Raw genomic sequence first — 21,860 nt, forward strand, 5'->3', positions numbered from 1 at the left:
TTGAACTTTTTCAAACTTGCTATTCCCTCATGCTCATTCTCATCCTGCATTGATGAAGTTAATTTTTTTTTTGATCCAAGTGTAGGATGTTATACTTATCGTTATTAAATTAAAATTCAATTCACCACACATTTAGTGCCTACTGTATGCAAAACAAACATGAAATAATGTCTGCCTCAAGGAGTTTATATTCTAATGGAGGTGGGGGTAGTACACAAAGTATATATAGATATGGAAATATGAAATAACTTTGGGAGGAAGGGAGCCCGAAAAACTGGAGAAGTGATGAAGAAATACTTTCAGGTGGGCATTGCTGTCTGAGCAGAGCCTTGCAGGAAGTGAGGGATTGAAAGGGGGAGGTGAGGGCAAAGTACATTCCAAGAATGGGGGACAGCCGGTACAAATGCACGGAAAGAGCAGCAGAGGGATGTCAGTGTTGGAGAATAGCTAAGTAAGGCAGTTTGGAACGTAGAATATGTAAAGGCAAAGTAATGGGAAATAAGTCTGCAGAGATACTCAGGGGCCAGATTGTGGAGGGCTTTAAATGCTGGGATGGGGAGTGTGTATTTTATTCTAAAGGCAATTGGGGAGGCACTGAAGATTTTTGAAAAGGAGAGTAAAATAAGTTATATTTGTGGTGTCATAGGAATATTAATTTGGCTGCTATGTGAAAATGGATTGGAGAGGGAAATTGATTAGGAGCCAAGAAGGCTGTTGCAATAGTCTAGGCTAGAAGTGATTAGGGCCTACACCAAGGTCGTGGCTGTGTGTGTGTGGGAAAAGGAGATGGGTATCAGAGAGGTTCTGTAGGCAGAAAATAAGAATGTTTGGAGGAATGATGGGTTTGGGGACAAATTTGAATCCATATAAGGCAGTGGAATGAATGATGGATTTGGAACCAGAGGACCCAGGTTCAAACATTACCACGCTTACTACCTGTGTGATGGGGACATGTCATTTAATGTCCCTGTGCCTCAGTTTCCTCATCTATAAAATGAGGGGGTTGCACCAGATGGTCTGTAAGATCTTTTCTGAGCTCTAAAATTCTGTGATCCTGTGTTTTGAATCTGAGATGCTGGTGGGACAGGGACATCCAGGTTGAGATGTCTACTAGGCAGATGCAGGACTGAAGTTCAGTGGAAAGATGAGCACTGTATAAACAAAAAAATTAATGAACAAATACACATATACATATGCGTATATTCACATACACACATATTGTGTATATGGTGTTCATATATGCAAATATATAGGACTTAACTTGGTGTTATCTGCATATTTATTTGTTGGGGTTTTTTTTATCTGTTTGTTTATTTATGAGCTTATGATATTCCTCAGGGAGAAAAGAAGGACCAAGACATTGCCTCAAAGAACACTCACACTTAATGGAGGGGACATGGGTCATGTTCCAGAAAAGGAGACTGAGGAAAGGGGTGAAACAAGTGGTAAACTAAGCAAAGGAGTGCTGCAGACTCCAAAGTGAGGGAGTATCCAGGAGACAGCGTTGTTCTTCACTATGAAAAGCTGCAGAAGGGCCAAGGAGAATGAGGCCTAAAGAAACCATTAGATTTAGTGGTTAAGAGACTGTCAGGAGCAGGCAGATTTCAGAAAAACCTGGAAAGACTTCCATGAACTGATGCAAAGTGAAGTGAGCAGAACCAGGAGAACATTGTACATAGTAACGGCAACACTGCACGATGATCACTTGTGAATAGCTTAGCTCTTCTCAGGCAATTCAGTGATCCAGCACAGTTCTAAAGGACTCATCATGTAAGATGCTATCCACAGCCAGAGAAAGAACTGATGGAGTCTGAATGCATATTGAAGCACACTTTCTTTGTTTTATTTGTGGTTTTTTTCCCCTTTTGGTCTGTTTCTTCTTTCATAACATGACTAATATGGAAATATGTTTTACATGATTGCAAATATATACCCTAAGTCAAATGCTTACCGTTTTAGGGAGGAGGTCAAGGAGAAAGTTTGGAACTCAAAATTTATTAAAAATAAATGTTTTAAAAAAACAGATAGAGAGCTGTTTTAGTCAAGTGGTGGGATCTGAGAGATTGAAAATGAGAGAAGGAAGGAATGATTGAGGGAACAAAATGCTAAAGGAGAGAAGATATGCACACACACACATATATACGTGTGTGTGTGTGTGTGTGTCTTTATCCAGAGAGATATCTTTTGTAGCAAAGAATGAAAAAGAAGAGAAAAAGCAGTTAAGCAAACAAACTTAAGAGGCATCATGTGGGAAGGGCATACCTGTGCAACCCTGGGCAAGGCACTTGACTTCTCTGGGCCTGTATTTCCTCACCTTTGGGGGGGGGCGGGCGGGAATCAGATGGTCTCTGAAATTCCTTCCAGCTCCGAATCTAAGCCAGTGAACTGATAAATCAACCACGTCTGACAGCACATATAGTGCTGCACGTTCAGGGTGCAGAGGAAGGGTCAAAGTACATTTTTCTCATCTATTCATCAAGGCCAGACTTAAACATTACAATTACAGTGTTAGACTTTTTTTGTTTTTACCCATGGACAAATGTCTAGAGGTGGCTGGAGAGCTGACCTTGGAGTCAGGAAGATGATGTCCAAGTCCCACCTCTGATACGTCCTGGCTGTGTAACCCTGGACACATCACTTAACTTCTCAGTGCTCTAGGCCACAGCTTCTTAAACTTTTTCTACCTGTGACCCTTTCAGTGCTTGAACTGTGGGTCGTGACCCCATAAGGGGTGGTGACCCACACTTTAAGAAGCGCTGCTGCATTGGCAACTCTCTAAGACTATTAAGTTGCAGAGGAGGGGCCAACTTGCATTGATAGAGGTCTAGTTCCTATCTATAGCTCTATCCCTCATCACGTACATTGTTATGGTTATGTGTATAGTTTTTGTGGCTCTCTTTGCCTCACTTTACATCAGTTGAACTAAGATTTCTCATGCTTTTCTGATTTCTTCATATTTATTATTTTTTCCATTATATTCATGTCCCTTTTTTTTTTAGCCATTCCCACGTGATGGGCATCTACTTTGCTTCCAGTTCTCTGCCACATCAAAATCTCGTTCTTTCAAAGATCATATTTAGGTCATAGATTCGGAGCTGGAAGGGACAGTTTTATTTTACAGATGGAGAATCTGCGGCTCAGAGAAGTTCTGACTTGTCCCGTTAATGTCACCCAGGATTCAGCCCCAGGTCCTCTGGATCCGACCCAAATCCAGCACTTTTTCATCTTTACCACATTGGCTCGGTGAGCACATCAACATGTGAGTGACAAATTGAGAATTGTGTCAAGACGTGCTATTGGTTCTAAGTGGAAAGTGTTTCTACATGGTTTCCTCTCTCATATAGTTTCATAGAATTAAGTAAACCTTTTGTTGGTTGTCTACTGTGTGCGGAGCGTGGCTTAAAAGTCCAGTGAGGAAATATGACATGCAGAGATAACTCTAATGGAAAACAATAGATGATAACATTAATAAAGGATAAAAAAGTTTTAGATGAGGTCTTAAGACAGAAAAATTATTACCAAGGTGGGAATCAGAAACTAGATAAAATGACATTTAATTTGGGATTTAAAGGATACAAAGGAATCTACCAAGCAAAGATGTAGGGAGAAGACATTTCAGTCATTTCCAGCTTAAGTCTTTCTTAAAATGTCATGTCTGGAACTGAACAGAGTACTTCAAATGTGGCCTGAACAAAGCAAATAGAGCAAACTTTGCTGTTCTGTAGTCTGACTCCTTGTGCCCCACTTGGAGTTTTCTTGGCAAAGATATTGAAGTGGCTTGCCATTTCCTTCTCCAGCTCATTTTGTTGTTCATCCTTCGTTTTTTGAAGAAGACTCATGACATCACGAATGAGTAATGTCTTGACTTGTGTATGAGTTGGTTTAAGTGAGGCGGAGTTACGCAGATTGTTGGCCTCGCTCTCTCTTCCACAGTCATCAAAGTCCAGTGGCAAAACAAGTCAGGACAACTGGCAATGCCCCAGGATGCAGTGGATGATCTTGGCATCTTTGATGTCTTACCAAGCTCCAAGTGCTCCGCGGTGCCTGCTTTAGCCACCTTCATGGCCATTGGAACAAGTTGTTCTCATCCACCCATTCCACTGGGAGAAATCTTTATATGCTTGGGGTAGGCATCCCCTTAACTCACCAATGGGTATAAAAAGTCTGTTGGCAACTCTCAACCTGGTTTTTAGCCTGGCTGCTGAGATGGCTTACTAGGCTATGGCCACTGCTCATGTTATATATAGCTTCTCGGAGCCACAGATGAGGAAACTGAGGCAAACAGGGTTAAGTGACTTGTGTAGGGTCACACAGCTAGGAAGTGTCTGAAGCCATATTTGAACTCAGAAAGACACGCTTCTCGGCATAACTCAGGATGAGAGTTTTTTTTGGTTACCAAAATTTGCTGCCTAGATCTTCATGAGAAACATTGTTGAGCCACACCTCCCCCATTCTCTATTTGTGAAGTTTATCTTTATTTATTTATTTATTTGTTTGTTTGTTTTTTAGGCAATTGGGGTTAAGTGACTTGCCCAGGGTCACACAGCTAGTAAGTGTCAAGTGTTTGGTCTGAGGCTGGATTTGAACTCAGGTCCTCCTGACTTCAGGGCCGGTGCTGTATCCACTGTGCCCCCTAGCTGCCCCCTGTGAAATTTATTTTTTAAAGCCTTTCCTCCCTAAACCTCAACCTACTCCTGATTTCACTTTTCTGTGGCACTACCATTTCCTCAGCGTCCATGTCCTTAACCTCAGAGTTATCTTTAACTTTTTATCTTACCTCAGCCTCTTTACCATACCCTACCCTTCCATCTGTCTCTACTCCATTCTCACAACCACTTTAATTCAGGCCCTCCTCAGTACCATCTAGATAATCAGTATTAACTTCATAGAGTTTTTCCACCTCTATCCTCCCTCCCCTCCAGTTCATTCTTCATGCCACTGATGCAGATACTTCTTAGGAATAGCTACGGTAAAACTTCATGTTTAAGACATTATCAGTGATACCTGAAAGACTGAAAAATAGGAGAGGTGTGCTGCAAGAGAGAGTATGTTAGAGGTGAGATAATGGAGTCTGTAAAGTAAAGACCAATGAGTTGACCCTTCAGATCTGGACAGATATCTTAAATATATGATTAGGAATATTTAGTGAATATTTAGAAAAGGAAGCAGTGATCACAAAGAGCTGGCATGGAATTATCTAGAACATACCATGCCAGACTAACTTCATGTTCTCTTTTGACAGGATGGCTAGGCTGGTAGCTCAAGGGAATGGTAGATATAATTAACTTAGATTTTAGCAAAGCTTCCAGTCCTGCTTTCACCTTAGCCCTACAGCCACCATCCAGGGGAGCAGGGGGGTCCACCGTCTTTGTCCCACCATCACCAGCTGCTACCAACTGAGCAGGCACACCAGCCTTAGCTGAAGCAGCAATGTATCCTGTGGGAAGTGGCATTTGCCAGGTGGGTTAAGCTACCATCGCCACATCCTCTTTGATTGCGGTAGAGACAGCCCAGGACTCAGAGCTCAAGAGCCCCAGAAATAGTGGTACCCACTCCTCCCTCTGCCCCCCACCTTGGCCCTCAACCAGCACTTATAGTCTCATACCCTACCCATTATTGAAGGGAGAAACTCTTGTGGATATGTGGTCTGAAGCTGCCTTTGCAGGTACTGCAGCCTGTGCCCACCTCCTTTGGAGCTCTAGCCATACTGCCAAAGTCCTTGGCAGTGTCAGGTGGTTCAACATCAGAAACACATTGAGCTTTGTAAATGGAAATGACATTAAAGAAGATACATTACCATTTGCTTTGCTGCTATGCCCTGAGATTCACTGGCCCTTTCCATATGAGTAGCAGCTGATGCCTCCCATGTGTTGTTTCTCCCTTTTAAAACTTGAGCTCCTTGAGGACAGGGACTCTTGATCTTCTATTTGTATCCCTAGCACTCAGCATAGTGCTTTTGCACGTGATAAATGCTTAATAAATACCTTTTCGTTCACACATTCATAATGTCTGTCAGGTATAAAAGATAGTGGGCTGTGGGCTAGACAGCAGTACATTTAAATATACCCAAAATTGGTTAAATGGGCAGACCCTAAGAGTAGTCACTAATGCTCTGCTATCATGAAAGGGAATCTCCAGGGGAGTGCCTCAAGCATCTGTCCTCGGCCCTCTGCTGTTTGGCACTTTTATCAATGACTCAGCATCGATGACATACTTAAATCTAATTTTCTGATAACAGAGCTGGGAGAGATAGCTGACACCTTGGATGACTGGTTCAGGATGCAGAAAGATCCTGACAAATTAGAATAGTATGCCAGATCTGAAAAGATGGAATGTAATTGGGATAAATAGAAAGTCTTATGTTTGGGTTTTAAAAAAAATTTTATAAGTACAAGATACAACCAGTGGGGGTTTTAGTGACTCAATATGATTTAATAGTGCTAGTGATAATCCCACTCTTTAGTCATTTCTTAGTTGAGTTCAACTCTTTGTGGCCTCATTTAGGGTTTTCTTGGCAAAGGTACTGGAATGCTTTGCCATTTCTTTGTCTAGCTCATTTTCCGGATGAGGAAACTGAGGCAAACAGGGTTAAGTGACTTGCCCAGGGTCACACAACTAGTAAGTGTCCGAGGCCGGATTTGAACTCATGAAGATGAGTCTTGCGGACTCCAGGCACTCTATCCACTGCACCACCCAGCTGCACTAGTCTACTGTACTCTCAGACCATATCTGGAATTTTGTCTTTAGTTCTAGGGACTGCATTTTAAGAAGGCCATTGCTGGAGACCATTCAGAGGTAGGCACTTAGGATGATGAAGTAGTGCTTCAAGTTCTTCCTATGTAAGAATCGGCTGAGGGAACTCTAGAGGTTTAATTCAGAGAAGACTTGGGGGCACATGCTAGCTGTGTTGCAGTCTTCTCATAGTTAAAGGACTGTCACCTGGAAAAAGTATTAGACTTGATCAGCTTGGCCCTAGGGGACAGGACTAAGAATCAAGTTGCAAAGAGACAAATTTAGGTTTGAGGTAAGCAAAACTTCCTTACAGTTAGAGCTATCCAACATCAGGATAGGCAGCAATTAAGTGCTTGCTGTGGGCTAGGAACTGCTAAGCTCTAGGCATGTAGAGAAGACCAAACTGCAAAAATCCTGCTCTTTTAAGGAACTTAACCTGTTAAAGGAGAGATATGTGAATAAATAATACATAAAACATATGAATGGAGAAGAAGGAGGTGACAGAGGTTGGAGAGGACCAGGAAAGCTCCTTTAGAAAGTGGCAACTAAGCCTCGAGTGAGATGATGAGAGTGGAGAGAAAGGGAGATAGGAAGATAAAAACAAGGTTTGTCAATCAGTTGACTATGTGAGGGACATGAGAGTGAGGATTGTAAATCTGGGAGAGACTGGGAAGATAGTTATTCCCTCAGCATCACTAGGAAAGGGTTTTTTGGTTTGTTTTTGGTGAGGCAACTGGAGTTAAGTGACTTGCCCAGGGTCACACAGCTAGTAAGTGTCAAGTGTCTGAGGCCAGATTTGAGCTCAGATCCTCCTGACTCTAGGGCCAGTGCTCTATCCACTGCGCCACCTAGCTGCCCCCACTAGGAAAGCTTTGAAGAGGGTGTTTGGGGAAAGATAGTATTTTAGACATGCTGAGTTTGAAATGTCTGTGGACACACTTCACATGTCCAATAGGCATTTGGAGTTATGGAACTGAAGTTCAGAAGAGAAGAGGGCCTTTGGTGGTGGTTGTTTAGTTGTTTTGGCCGTATCTGACTCTTACTGACCCATTTGAGGGTTTCCTGGCAAAGATAACTGGAGTAGTTTGCCATTTTCTTCTCCAGAGAGCCTTGGCGCCCCACAGTTAGGAAGAATGACGAGGAGGAAGATCCAGCAAAGGACACTGAGAAGGGAGTAGTCAGACAGGTGGGAGGAGAACCCAGAGAGAGAGCAGTGCTATTAAAACCCAGGGAAGAGAGGGTGTCCAGAAGGGGAAGAGAATAAATAGTCACAGACCAGTTCTTAGTGGAGAGATTGAATGAGCAGGTCTGGTATATGGTAGAAGTGATTTTGTAGATGTAGGTTGGATAAGAGAGCCATGGTAGTCCTTTTCAAGTCTGAAATTTTGTGAACTCCTTTCTGTCTTCTAAAGTCCATCTCAATGAAGAAGTGAGGAGGGATGCACTGGGAGAAAGGGGAAGAGAGAGAGAACGGGGAAAATTTTCTCACATAAAAGAGTCATGTAAGGAAGAGCTTTTACAGAGGGGAAAATGGGAGGGTGGGGTTGGTAGTCAATGCTTGACCCTCATTGTCTTTGGAATTGTAAAAGAGAGAAGAATATTTATACACAGTTGAGTATAGAAATGTTAACTTACCCAGTAGGGAAATAAGAGAGGAAGGGTTGATTAAGGGAGGCAGTGGTTAGAAGTGGAATAGACTTTTGAGGAGCAATGGGATAAAAAAAGAAGAAAAAAACAGAAGAAAATAGGATGGAGGGAAATACACAGTAATCATAATTATGAATGTGAATGGGATGAGCTCAACTATAAAAGGGAAGCAGGTAACAGTGGGTTAGAAATCAGACACACCTGTAACAGAAAGACAAACTTAAAGGGCTGGAGCAGAATCTAATATGTTTCAATTGAGGTGAAAAAAAGCAGGAGTAGCAATCATGATCTCAGACAAAGAAAAAGCAAAAATAGACCTAATTAAGAGATAATCAGAAAAAACTACATTTTGCTAAAAGGTACCCTAGACAATGAAGTAATATCAAAAATTTTTTTACAAGTTTTTCTGATAAAGGCCTTGTTTCTCAGATATATACTGAGTATGGAACAGAGTCAAGTTTATAAAAATAGGGGGCATTTCCCAATTGATAGATGGTCAACAAAAATGAGCGGGCAGTTTTCAGAAGAGGAAATAAAAGCCATCGATAGTTTTATGAAAAAAAATTATCTAAATCACTATTTTACTTTTTAATATTTTATTTTTACCTGGTTACATGTAAAAATAATTTTCAACATCCATTTTTTTCATTCTATTTAATAGTACTTTATTTCTTCCAATTACCCGTAAAGATAGTTTTCAACATTCATCTTTGTAAGATTTTTGAGCTCCAGATTTTTCTTCCTCCCTCCCTTCCTTTCCTTCTCCCCAAGAGAGCAAGCAGTCTGATAAAGATTATACATATACAGTCATTCAACATTCATGTAAAAAATTTTTGAGTTCCAAATTCTTTCTCTCCTTCCTGCTGTCCCCTCTCCTTCAGAAGTCAAGTAATTTGATATAGATTATATATGTGTAGTCATGTAAAACATATCTATATTAGCACAAGAAAACACAGACCAAAAAACCCAAGAAAAATTTTTTAAAAGTATGCTTCAAATCTGCATTCTGACTCCATCAGTTCTTTCTCAGGAAATGAATAGTATTTTTCATCATAAGTCCTTCAGAATTGTCTTTGTATTGCTAATCAATGTATTGCTAAGAATAGCTAAGCCATTCACAATTGGTCCTTGTATAATAGTACTGTTGCTATGCACACTGTTCTAATTTTGCTCACTTCACCTGGCATGATTTCATATAAGTCTTTCCAGGTTTTGCTGAAAGCATTCTGCTCATGATTTTTTATAGCACAATAGTATTTCATCACAATCATATACTGCAACTTGTTCAGCCTTTCCCCAATTGATGGGCATCCCCTCAATTTCCAGTTCTTTGCTGTGACAAGAAGTACTGCTGTAAATTTTTTTTGTACATGTAGGTCCTTTTCCTTTTTTAAAAAATCTCTCTGGGATATAGACCTTGTAGTGGTATTGCTGGATCAAAGAATATGTTGTATAGCCCTTTGGACATAGTTCCAAATTGTTCTCTAGAATGGTTGGACTTGTTCACAACTCCACCAGCAGTGCATTTGTGTCACAGTTTTCCCACATCCCCTCCACCATTTGTCATTTTCCTTCTCTGTCATATTAGCCAGTCAGATAGGTGTGAAGTGGTGTCTCAGAGTTGTTTTAATTTGCATTTCTCTAACCAATCTAATAATCTCTCATCAAAAGTAACATTTTGGCTCAGATTCTTAACATCTAACCACTGTTCAGATTCTTATAATCTAGCCAACAACTCAGTAATGTTCGGATTCCTTAAGAGTCTGGCCAATATGGTGGATGTTCTAATAAACCTTGCCTTTGACTGAAAGAAGGCTTGGATTGAATTCATGTGTTGTGATTTTGGGGTCCCAGCACCCCTAAACCTCAACATTTTGGTGGCCCATATGGGGAAGCTGCCTAACCCCAAGTTCTTCTCCAGCCAAGACTAGAAAGTATGTAAGCCTCCCCCCCCCACTTTCTTACCTTGCAGTTGGGGTCACAGTCTAAGCACCAAGGCTTGGAGGTGCTTTTCAGGCAGGCAGTTTTGAGGCTGTCTCGCAATCAGCCTGATGGTCTCAGGCTCTTGGTCCACTGGTTCAGTTTGAGGCTATGGATCTGGGTACAGCTTCCCTGGCGTAGAGGACAAGGATGGACACCCTATCTGGAATCATATGCCCAGTTCTGTCAGTTCTTTTGGTGCTAGGGAATTGGGAAAACTGCAGGTGCTTTTTGGTTCCACGAGGCTTACTTACTCCCTTACCTCTATACCTCTGAATCCTCCTTCACGGAGGTTACAAGGAAAAGTTAGAACAGCTGAAAACGTCTTAGCAGATTCTGGAAGTTTTGTGATCAGTCATTAAGGAGTTTTGAGACACCTCCTTACAATCCTGGTCACTCCCTTCTCCCACTCCCTTACCTTGAGTCAAGAGGGTATTTGTTAATCCCTCTCATTGAAGAAGAGAATTTCGCCAGCACCCCACCTTTGAATTTGCCCTCTTCCACCTGGCAAAAGGAAAGAGGGCGGAGGGGCAGCAGCTACAGCATGGGCCCCACTGACAATGGCCTTGGGCCCTGGGGCAACCTTTGCCTAGAAGCATCACCCAGGTTCAGCACATCCTGCTCAGCCTCAGAACTTGGGTAAGCCCTCTCTTTTAAAGTTGTAGTTTTAACTGTTAATGATGAGATGTTGATTCTCTGTGTAAAGTAATTTGGAATTGCATTTAACAAAATTGAAGTCAACTGATTGGTAATGAGTTTGTTTCAAGTTTCAAATTGGTGAACTTTTTGTATCAGTTATGTCAAGCAACTTTTCATAATTTGGTTACTGCTAAAATAATTTGGCTATTGTTGGTTATTGTTTTAATGTATAAACTTGCCAAAAAGTTTGTTTGGGTTTTGTCTGTTGCTGAGAATTTGCAAGTATATAGAAATAATCTCTAACGATTGGCTTTTTACACTAGGATACATTTAAGTTTGAGATGTAAATTCTGGAAAAGTTTTACCTAAGCTGTGATTAGTGGAACTTGCTGTTTCAGGTAAAAGCTCATAGGCTTTTATTTTGAGATGTCTGATGCATCATAATAATCTGTTGATAATCAATAATCTACCATCTGAAAGAAATGCCACAAGCTACTCAGAGAATGTGCTACTGGTGGGAAGTCAGCATTGGGAAAAGCTGAGAGGACAATTTTAGCCTCAGTCTAAGATGGGATCCTCCTGGCTCAGTTTCCCCATTATGTTCCTTTGAAAAGGAATGTTACCCACCTGGCTATTCCTGGGTCTGACTGTGAGATGGATTTGATACTGCATGGTTGGAAGACTGAATTATCTGAATCCAAACACAGCTAACAATATTTTATCCTGTCATATCTGGGCCCTGCGGTCTTTTCTGTCAGATTTGTGTCTTCCAGACCACAGGCCATTGACCTAGCAAACAGAGGGTACCAAACAGAGTTGGTAGCAAACAGAGGGTACCAGCCAATGTCCCCCCATCATTCCCTGGATGCAGCCTGTGCTCGGTTTCAGTCAGCCTCCTCTTTGGGACCCCCTCGAGACAGGGACAGCTCTACACCCCTTGCTAGCAAGAAGGAGTTTCAGAAGCTAAGACCTTTGTCCCTTACCCCAAAAGAATTTGGGTCCCTTTTGTTTTAGGGGGGAATGATGGGGTTGGGTTCTAGACCCCAGAAAGGAAAAACCATGGACTTTCCCACAAGGCCAAATCTCTGGATTTTGCCTGAGGCTATAATCCCATCAACTGGCTTTTTGTTATTGCCTACACCTAATCTCTCAATTCTCTTACCCTTAACCTAGCCTAGCCCTTCATTGTCTTATCTCCCTATGGTCCCCTGCCACTTTCCACTATTAATCTCCATTCTCCCTTGGCCAAATGGTCCAGGTCCCAGGTGTTCTGTTCACCCCGGCTTACTGGCCACTCCCATCCAGATCTTCCTGAGACCCCTCCTCCAGTCACCCCAAACTACTTGGCCACTGCTGGATCCCTCCCACAGTCTTTCTGTATATAAGGTCCATCTTATCTCCATTAAACTGCTCAGATTCTTAAAATCTAGCCACTGCTCAGATTCTTATAATCTAGCCAATAGCTCAGTAATGATCAGATTCCTTAAGAGTCTGGCCAGTATGGTGGATGTTCTAATAAACCTTGTCTTTGGCTGGGGGGGGGGGAAGGGAACATTTTTTTTCATATGATTATAGATGGCTTTGATTTCTTCTTCTGACAACTGCCTGTTCATTTCCTTTGACCATTTATCAATTGGAAAATGACTTGTATTCTGATAAATTTGACTCAGTTTTCTATATATTTGAGAAATGAGGCCTTTTACTTCTAGGGCTATATCCCAAACAGATCAAACAAATGGGAAAAGGACCCACATGTACAAAAATATTCATAGCAGCTCTTTTTGTGGTGGCAAAGAATTGGAAATTGAGAGGATGCCCATCAATTGGGGAATGGCTGAACAAATTGTGGGATATGAATGTAACAGAATACTGTTGTGCTATAAGAAATAATGGACAGACTGACTTCAGAAAAACCTGGAAAGACTTATATGGTGTGATGCTGAGTGAAGTGAGCAGAACCAAGAGGACTCTGTACACAATAACAGCCACGTTGTGTGATGACTAATATTGTTAAACTGAACCCTTCTCAGCATTACAAGGATCTAAGACATCTCCAGAGGCCGCGGGATGGAAAATGCTGTCCACATCCAAAGAAAGAACTATGGAAGTCGAATCGCTATCACTTATTTTTACCTTCTGTTGAGTTTTGTTTCCTCTTTCTGATGGTTCCTCCTGTTGGTTTTAATTTTTACTTACAACTTCACTAACGTGAAAATATGTTTAATAGGAATGTAAATGTAAAGCCTGTATCAGATTGTGCACCGTCTTGGGGAAGGTGGGGGGGAGGAAGGGGGAGAAAAATTTTCAACTCAAAAGCATATGGAAGTGATTGTTGATAAATCAAAATAAATTAATAAAATTTTTTTTAAAAAGAGAGAAATGAGGCCTTTATCAGAGAAGCCAGCTGCAAAATTGTTTTACAATTATGATTACGTACCTCCATCCTATTTTCCCCATTTATCCTTCTCCCTCTCTCTTTTCATGCTGTCCCTTCTCAGAAGTGTTTTGCTTCTGATCATGGCCTCGCCCAATTTACCCTCCCTTCTGTCCGCTCCCTCCCATTATCCCCTTTCCCCTCTTTATTTCCTTGTAGAGTAGGATAGATTTCTATACCAAACTAAGTATGTATGTTATTCCCTCTTTGAGTCAATTCCGGTGAGAATAAGGTTGAAGCATTGTCCAACCCCCGCCCATCTTCCCCTCCACTGTGAAAGCTCCTTTGTACTTCTCTTTTATGTGAGATAATTTGCCCCATTCTACCTCTCCCTTCCCCCTTATCTCAGTGCACCCCTCTTTCATACCTCTTAATTTTTTTTTTTAGATATCATCCCATCATAGTCAACTCACACCCATGCTCTCTGTGTATGTATATTCCTTCTAACTGCCCTAATAATGAAAAGTTTGTAGGAGTTTCAAATATCATATTCCCATGTAGGAATGTAAACAGTTTAGCCTTATTGAACACCTTATAATTTCTCTTTCCTGTTTATCTTTTTATATTTCTTTTGACACTTGTATTTGAAAGTCATATTTTCTTTTCAGTTCTGGTCTTTTCTTCAAGAATGCTTGAAAACCCTCTATTTCATTAAATATCCATTTTTTTCCCTGTGAAGGATTATACTCAGTTTTGCAGGATAGGTGATTCTTAGTTGTAATCCTAGCTCTTTTGCCCTTTCTAATATCAGTTTCCAAGCCCTCTGCTCCTTTAATGTAGAAGCTGCTAAATCTTGTGTTGTCCTGACTGTGTCTCCACAACATTTGAATTTTTTTTTGGGGGGGGGGTTGCTTGCAATATTTTCTCCTTGACCTGGGAGCTCTGGAATTTGGTATAATATTTCTGGGAGTTTTTGTTTTGGAATCTCTTTCAGGAAGTAATTGGTGGATTCTTTCAATTTCTATTTTACCTTCTGGTTCTAGGATATCAGGGTAGTTTTCCTTGATAATTTTTTGAAAGATGATGTCCAGGCTCATTTTTTGATCATAGCTTTCAGATAGTACAATAATTCTTAAATTATCTCTCCTGGACCCATCTTAACATATCTCTCCTTGTTTTCTCCAGTGAGATAGTTCATATTTTCTTTTATTCTTTCATTCTTTTGACTTTGTTTTATTGTTTCTTGATGTCTCATGGAGTCATTAGCTTCCACTTGTCCAATTCTGATTTTTAAGGAATTATTTTCTTCAGTGAGCTTTTGTACCTCCTTTTTCATTTGGTCGCTTCTACTTTTTAAGGAGTTCTTTTCTTAAGTGAATTTTTGTACCTCTTTTTCTATATAGCCAATTCTGCTTTTTAAGTAGTTTTCTTCAGTGGATTTTTGTGCCACCTTCATTGAGTTGTTGACTCTTCTTTTTCATGATTTTTTTGCATCACTTTCACTTCTCCCAATTTTTCCCCTACCTCTCTTATTTGATTTTCAAAATCATTTTTGAGTACTTACAGGAATTATTTTTGGGCCTGAGACCAATTCACATTTTTCTTTGAAGCTTTGCTGGTAGCTGTTTTGACTTTGTTGTCTTTGGAGTCTGTGTTTTGCTCTTTCCTCATCACCATAGAAACTTTTTATGGTCGGGTTCTTGTTTTTGTTTGTTTGTTCATTTTTCTAGCCTATTTCTTGACTTTAACTTTATGTTAAGGTTGGAATCTGCTCCCGGAGTGGAGGAGCACTGTCCCTCCACTGGTTTTTTGTTCTGCTGTTTTCAGAAACAATTCTGGGGGTCTGTAAGTTTTCAGTTCTTCCAAGGTTGTATGATATAAGGAGAGGTATGGTTACTGTTCTTCTGGTCTTTGAGAGACCGCAAGGTCTTTTCTGCCCTGGAATTGTGACTGTGGTGTCTGTTCCCTTGTCACCATGTGCTGTAGTGTGTTAGTGCTTCTCCTCACCCTGGGAATGTGGCCCAGGACTGGGACAACTTCACCCAGGACCAGCAAAGGGTCCCCTGTAATTGACTTCTGACCAGTTGTCTGACCCTTTTACCATTTGTGGGCCGAGAGCTCCAGAAGCTGCTTCAATTCAATTGTCCCCAACGCCTGCTGCTGGCTTACCAGGCCCAGCCTGTGCTGGATGGGGGCTCCACTCTCACCCTAATGAGAAAGACCTTTCCTGCTGACTAAGTTGTCTTGGGCTAGAAATTTGTTTTACCCTGTTCTTTTGTGGGTTCTATCACTTAGAATTCTTTTTGAGGCCTTATTTTAAAGTTGTTTAGAGGAGAATTTGGGAGAGCTCAGGAGAGTCCCTGCCCTTATTCTGCCATGTGGCTCAACTCTGCCCTGCCCACCCCGCCCCCCCGCCCTTTAGTATTGATTAAAGAAAGACAAATTAAAACAACTCAGAGGTTCCACCTCCTGTCTCTCAGAAATGACAAATGCTAGAGGGGTTGAGAGAAAAACAGGTCATTCTGGAGAACAATTTGGAACTAGGCCCCGAGAGCTATAAAACTCTGCATACCCTTGACCCAGTGATATACCACTGCTGGGTCTGTATACCAAAGAAATCAAAGAAAAAGGAAAAGGCCCTGTATGTACAAAAATATTTATAGTAGCCTTTTTATGGTGGCAAAGAATTGGAAACTGAGGGGACGCTTGTCAATTGATGTAGTTAAACAAGTTGTGACATATGATTGTGATAGGAATATGTGTGTAAGAAATAATGAGGGGAGTGGTTTCAGAACATGGGAAGGCCTATATTAACTGATGCAACACGGAGTGAGCACTGCGAGATCATTGTGCATAGATGGTAACAGCAATGTTGTAATGATGATCAACTGTGAAAGACTTGGCTGCTCTGATCAATACAGTGATCCAGTGAATGAATGAAAAAATGCTGTCCACCTCCACAGAGAGAACTAATGAACTCTTGAGTACAAATTGAAGTATGATTTCCTCACTTTTTCTTGCTTTTTTTGAAAAAAATATGACTGATAAGGAATATGTTTTACATGATTTCACATGTAAAATTGATACCACATTGCTTGTCTTCTCAGTGGGTGGGGAAGGGGTGGGAGGGAAGGAGAGAATTTGAAACTCCGAATTTAAAAAGAATGCTAAAAATAAATTTAGAAAAATAAAGTCCATCTCAGAATTACATTCACCTCCTCTAGGAAGCCTCCCCAAATCTTCCCAGTTTATAACAGCCTTCCTCCTCAGGTTTCACCTATCACTTATTTTGTGACCGATGAATTTTTAATGTAATATGTATTTTAATGAGAAGTTGGTCTCAAGGCTTTCTACTACATTTTCTACTACACACAGGGAGTGTGTCCTACCTAACCTTTGTATTTTCTGCAGCACCAAGCCCAGCATTTTGTATACAGCAAGAACTTAATAAATATTTGATTAAGGCAATTGATTGCCTTAATCAGGCAGTCTGTCATTGCTGTTGTATTTTGCACTGGTGCTGCTCAGAACTCCTTTGGCCAATGTCTTCTCTGGTCACTTTGTCCCTCACTCTTTTCCAGGCAATATGACTTTGCCTTCTCCATGAGGAGAGCTGCAGCAGAGGGCTTCCAGCTCCCTGAAGACCACTCTTCTTCCTAGCAATGCAGAGATCACAGAGTAGCCTTCCTTATTCTGAGGCTACACATGGCTAAATTTTGGGGAATCCGGGCCTCGTCTGAGCCCAGATCTCAGACTATTTGAAACAATTCTGTGTACCTCCTTAGATGTCATCGGGATGGATCCAGCACTGAGAAGGCCAAGGCATGGCTCCTATTGTCATCCTACACATGCTGTATGCCAAATTTAAAGGTGTTCCTCTCCCACCCCCACCCCCAGGATTTATCCATCAGGGCACCATTGGCTATCTCACTATAATCTAATTAGGATAAATAAAGGCTTCTTTTTAGAATGACAATTCTCCTTTATCGTCTACAGAGAACATTTGGTAAATTGCTTACGCTTATACCACACTTTAGGATTGCAAAAGTATTTACATTAATTATCTAATTTGATTCAGTTTTGTGAAGTATTATAAATATTATCCCTGGGCAAGATGCTTCACCTCCTCTGATCCTCAGTTTTTTTATCTGTAAAAATAAAGAGTTTGAACTGGAGGATTTCTTATGGTCTTCTTCAACTCTAGTATTCTATGGTTTTATCCCCATTTTATAGAGGAGGAAACAGGTTCAGATTAAGTAATATACTGTGGGTCACACAACTAGTAAGTGACAGAACCAGACTATGTTGAGCCATCCTTAGCTCCATATTAATCCTCATTGACTATGCTATGCCATGCTATCTCTCCAACCATTACTTTAATCATTTTAGAATTTCCCAGGATCAAGCTCATTGCCCTTTGGTTTGCAGACTCTGTTCTGCTTCATTTTTGAAAACCCGCACATTTGCTCTTCTGCATTGTTGTGGTACATCTCCCATTTTCCATGATCTTTCAGACACCGTTGATAGTGGCTCAACAATCACATCTACCATTCTTTGGTGTCCTAGGATGTAGTTTATCTGGGTCAGGTGACTTGAACTCTGCTAGAGCCCTAAGTATACCTTTACTGTATTGACCTGCCCCATTATGTATTTATGCTGTCCAGTCAAAAATGGGCCTTTACTGTTGCCCACCAATTCTGTGCCCTTCTTTGATTGATCCTCTTATATTACCCGTAGTGATTTTCAACACTTTTCTTCTCAACTATGCCATTCCCCTCCCCCTCTCATCAGAGGACCGTGCCACATTATTCACTGAAAACATTGAGGCCATTCATCCTGAATTCCCTTTCCTCCCCAATTCCATATTACAGATTTCCTCGACATCATCCCACTTCCCTGTCATCCTGTCCTCTTGGTCTCAGAGAATGAGGTGGCCTTTCTCCTCAACAACATCCTTTCTGTTTATACCCTTTATCTCATCCCCTCCTATCTTTTCTAGGAGCCTGCCTTTCTGTCATTCTCTCTTCTCCTTGTTTTGCAGCCTCTTGTGCACTGGCCCCTTCTCTGCTGCTTAAAAACATTTCCAGATTGCCCACATCCTTGAGAAACCTTCACTTTACCCTAGCTATCATCCTATATCTCTCTTCATTTTCACTGTCAGACTCTTGGCACTTTTCAACCCTGCAGCTTCTGGCTGCTCTCCCCCTAAATGGACTGAAATGACTTTTTTTTATCTTTTTAATAATATTTCATTTCCCTCCAATTAATTCTTAACATTTGGTTTTTTTTAAAGTTTTGAGTTCCAAGTTTTACCCTTTCCTTTCTCCTCTCCCCCATCCCTGAGACGGTAAGCAATCTGATATAGATTGTACATATGCAATCATGTAAAACATATTTCCATATTAGTCATTTTGTGGAAGAAAACAAAAAAAAAGAAAGAAGTAGACAAAATGAAAAACAGTATGCCATCTGTATTCAGATGGCATCAGTTCTTTCTCTGGAGATGGATAGCATTTTTCATCATAAGTCCTTTGGGATTGTCTTGGATCATTGTATTGCTAAGTCGTTCATAGTTGTTCATTGTATAATATTGCTGTCACTACTGTGTACAGTATCCTGGTTCTGCTCGCTTCAGTCTGTATCAGTTCATATAAATCTTTCCAGGTAACTTTTTTCCAACATATTTTTATTTGTTTTGTTAAATATTCCCCAATTAAATGTAAAACATTTTTAACATTCTTTATCTTTAAATTTTGAGTCCCAAATCTCTTTCTCCCTCCTGGCCCTCCCCCCTTCTTGAGAAGGCAAGCAATTTGATAACGATTATACACGTGAAGTCATGCAAAATATATTTCCATATTAGCCATGTTGCAAAAGAAAAATCAGACAACCCCCCCCCCGAAAAATAAAGTAAAAAATAAAAGTATGCTTTAATTTGCATTCAGAGTTCATCAGTTCTTTCTCTGGAGGTGGATAGCATTTTTCATCATAAGTTCTTCAGAATTGTTTTGGATCATTGCATTTATTAAGAGTAGCTAAGTCATGGGGCAGTTAGTTGGCAAAGTGGATAGAGCTCCGGCCTTGGAGTCAGGAGGACCTGAGTTCAAATCCGGCTTCAGACACTTTGCGCTTACTAGCTGCGTGACCCTGGGCAAGTCACTTAACTCCGATTGCCTCACTAAAACAAAATTCATAGTTGATCATTGTGACATTATTGCTTTTACTGTATACACTCTTCTCCTGGTTCTGCTCACTTCACTTTGCATCAGTTCATATAAGTCTTTCCAGTCTTTTCTGAAACCATCCTGTTTGTTCTTTCTTATAGCACATAATATTCCATCACAATCATATACCACAACTTGTTCAGCCTTTTTCCAATTGATGGGAATCCCCACAATTTCTAATTTTTTGCCACTACAAAAAGAGCTGCTGTAAATATTTTTGTACATATAGGTCCTTTCCTCTTTGCTTTGATCTTTTTGGGGTTTAGACCTAGTAATAGTGTATTGCTGGGTTAAAGGCTATGTATAGTTTTACAGCCCTTTGGACACAATTCCAAATTGTTCTCCAGAATGGTTGGACCAGTTTACAACTCCATTAGTGTCCCAATTTTTCCTCATCCCCTCTAGCCTTTCTCATTTCCCTCATCTGTCATATTAGCCAATGTGATAGATGTGAGGTGGTATCTCAGAGTAATTTTAATTTACATTTCTCTAATTAGTATTGATTTAAAGCATTTTTGATGTGACCATTGATATTTTGATTTCTTCTGAAAACTCCCTGCTGAAATGACTCTTTATAGTAACCAGCTATCTCCTTTTGCTAAATCCAGTGGCTTTTTCTCTCCCTTCATCCTTTTTGACCTGTCTGTAGCATTTGCCACTGCTGATCACCTCCTCTTTTCTCTTCCCTGGGTTTTTGTGCCACTGCTCTCTTCTGATTCTTCCTGCCTATCTGACCAGTCCTCCTCATTCACCCATGCAGGATAATCATCCATGCCCTATTCCTCATGTGTAAGGTGTACCTAAGGGCTGTCCTGGGCACTTTCTTCTTCTATCTATATGCTTCCTTGTCAGTCTCATCAGTTCCTGTGCATTTAGCTATCAGTTCTATGAAGATGACTCCCATATTTATATATGCAGTCCACATCTCCTGATCTACATTCCAATGTTTCTGCCAGTCTGCTAGACACCTGTACCTAGATGTCCATAGACATCTGAAACTCACTCTAAGATCACGTTCAACATGCAATTTATCTTCCTCCCAAACCACATCACCTCCTAATTTCCCTGTTTCTGTCAAAGATCTGACTATTGTTCCAGTCACCTAGATTGGCAACATTAGAGTTATCTTCACCTCTTTTCCCTCGCTGCTCCTTAGAGCACAGGTCTGACCAGCTCACATCTCTTGTGCTCAAGAGGCTTTAATGGCTCCCTCCACAGCCTCAAGAACAATATAGAAAGTCGTCTGGCATTTAAAACTCTTCACTATCTGGCTTCAGCCCAGCTTTCCAAGCTGATTAGACAGTTCTTCTCTTCACTATATTCTGGCCCTCCTGTAACAACATACCCTATCCCTTTTTTTGCACATCTGCCCTTTGGCCTGGGCCAGTTCTTATTCCTGGAATGCTGTCTTTTCTTACCTCTGCATCTTGGAACATCTGGCTCCCTTTTAAGTTCAGCGTAAGGGCAATCTCCTTTTAGACCTTTTCTGATCTTCCTTCCCTCAAATAACTTTGGATTTATTTTGTATAGATCCTATTTTTACTTATTTGTGCACATTGTTTCCTTCCTACTCCTTTAAATAAAACATTAGGCTCTTGAGGGCAGGGACTGTCTTACTTTGGGCTTTGTATCCTTAGTGCCTAGCGCCCTGTTTGGCTCACGGTAGGCACTTAATAAATGCTTTTTGAGTGACTGATCACCATCTCCCTATTTATCTTGGGTATCAACTCCCTATGAGCTATTTTTGTTCTTTAATATTTAAACATCATTCTCTTTGCAGAAAAAATAGGAGCAAAATAAATTTTGTGTAGCACCGTCATGTTAAAATTTCCCCATCCACTCTGAGTTGTTCTCTTCTTTCTTTCAACCTCCTCTTTTCCCTGTTATAAGAAAAAAGGAGTTAATTTATCTGAACCTCAGTTTATTTATAAAATGGAGATAGCAGTACCCGGCACAATTCTTAGGGTGGTTATAGGATCAAATGGCTCAAAAATTATGTGTTTCTGTGATAAATAAGATCATTATATCATGCTTTTTCAGTGATACATATATATTAAGTATTATTTTGAAAGTAAGGAAACAAACGATTACTAAGCATCTGTTATGTGTCAGGTTCTGTGCTAAGTGCTTTATGAATATTATTTGATTTGGTGCTATTATTATCCCCATTTTGCAGTTGAGGAAATTGAGACAGACAGAGGTTAAGTAACTTGCCCAGGGTCACACAGCTAGAAAGTGTCTGAGGCTGGATTTAAACTTAGGTC

The 21,860-nt window shown here is 40.7% G+C and overlaps 1 protein-coding gene across 2 annotated transcripts in view; it reads left to right on the forward strand.

The window, feature by feature from the left end:
• Positions 1 to 21,860, forward strand: part of TCP11 (t-complex 11) — a 43,925-nt gene that overhangs the window by 8,914 nt on the left and 13,151 nt on the right. The window lies entirely within an intron of this gene.

This window comes from Phascolarctos cinereus, unplaced genomic scaffold (assembly GCF_003287225.1).
Source record: "Phascolarctos cinereus isolate Bilbo 61053 unplaced genomic scaffold, phaCin_HiC Scaffold_5;HRSCAF=322, whole genome shotgun sequence".
NCBI classification, from domain to species: Eukaryota; Metazoa; Chordata; class Mammalia; order Diprotodontia; family Phascolarctidae; genus Phascolarctos; species Phascolarctos cinereus.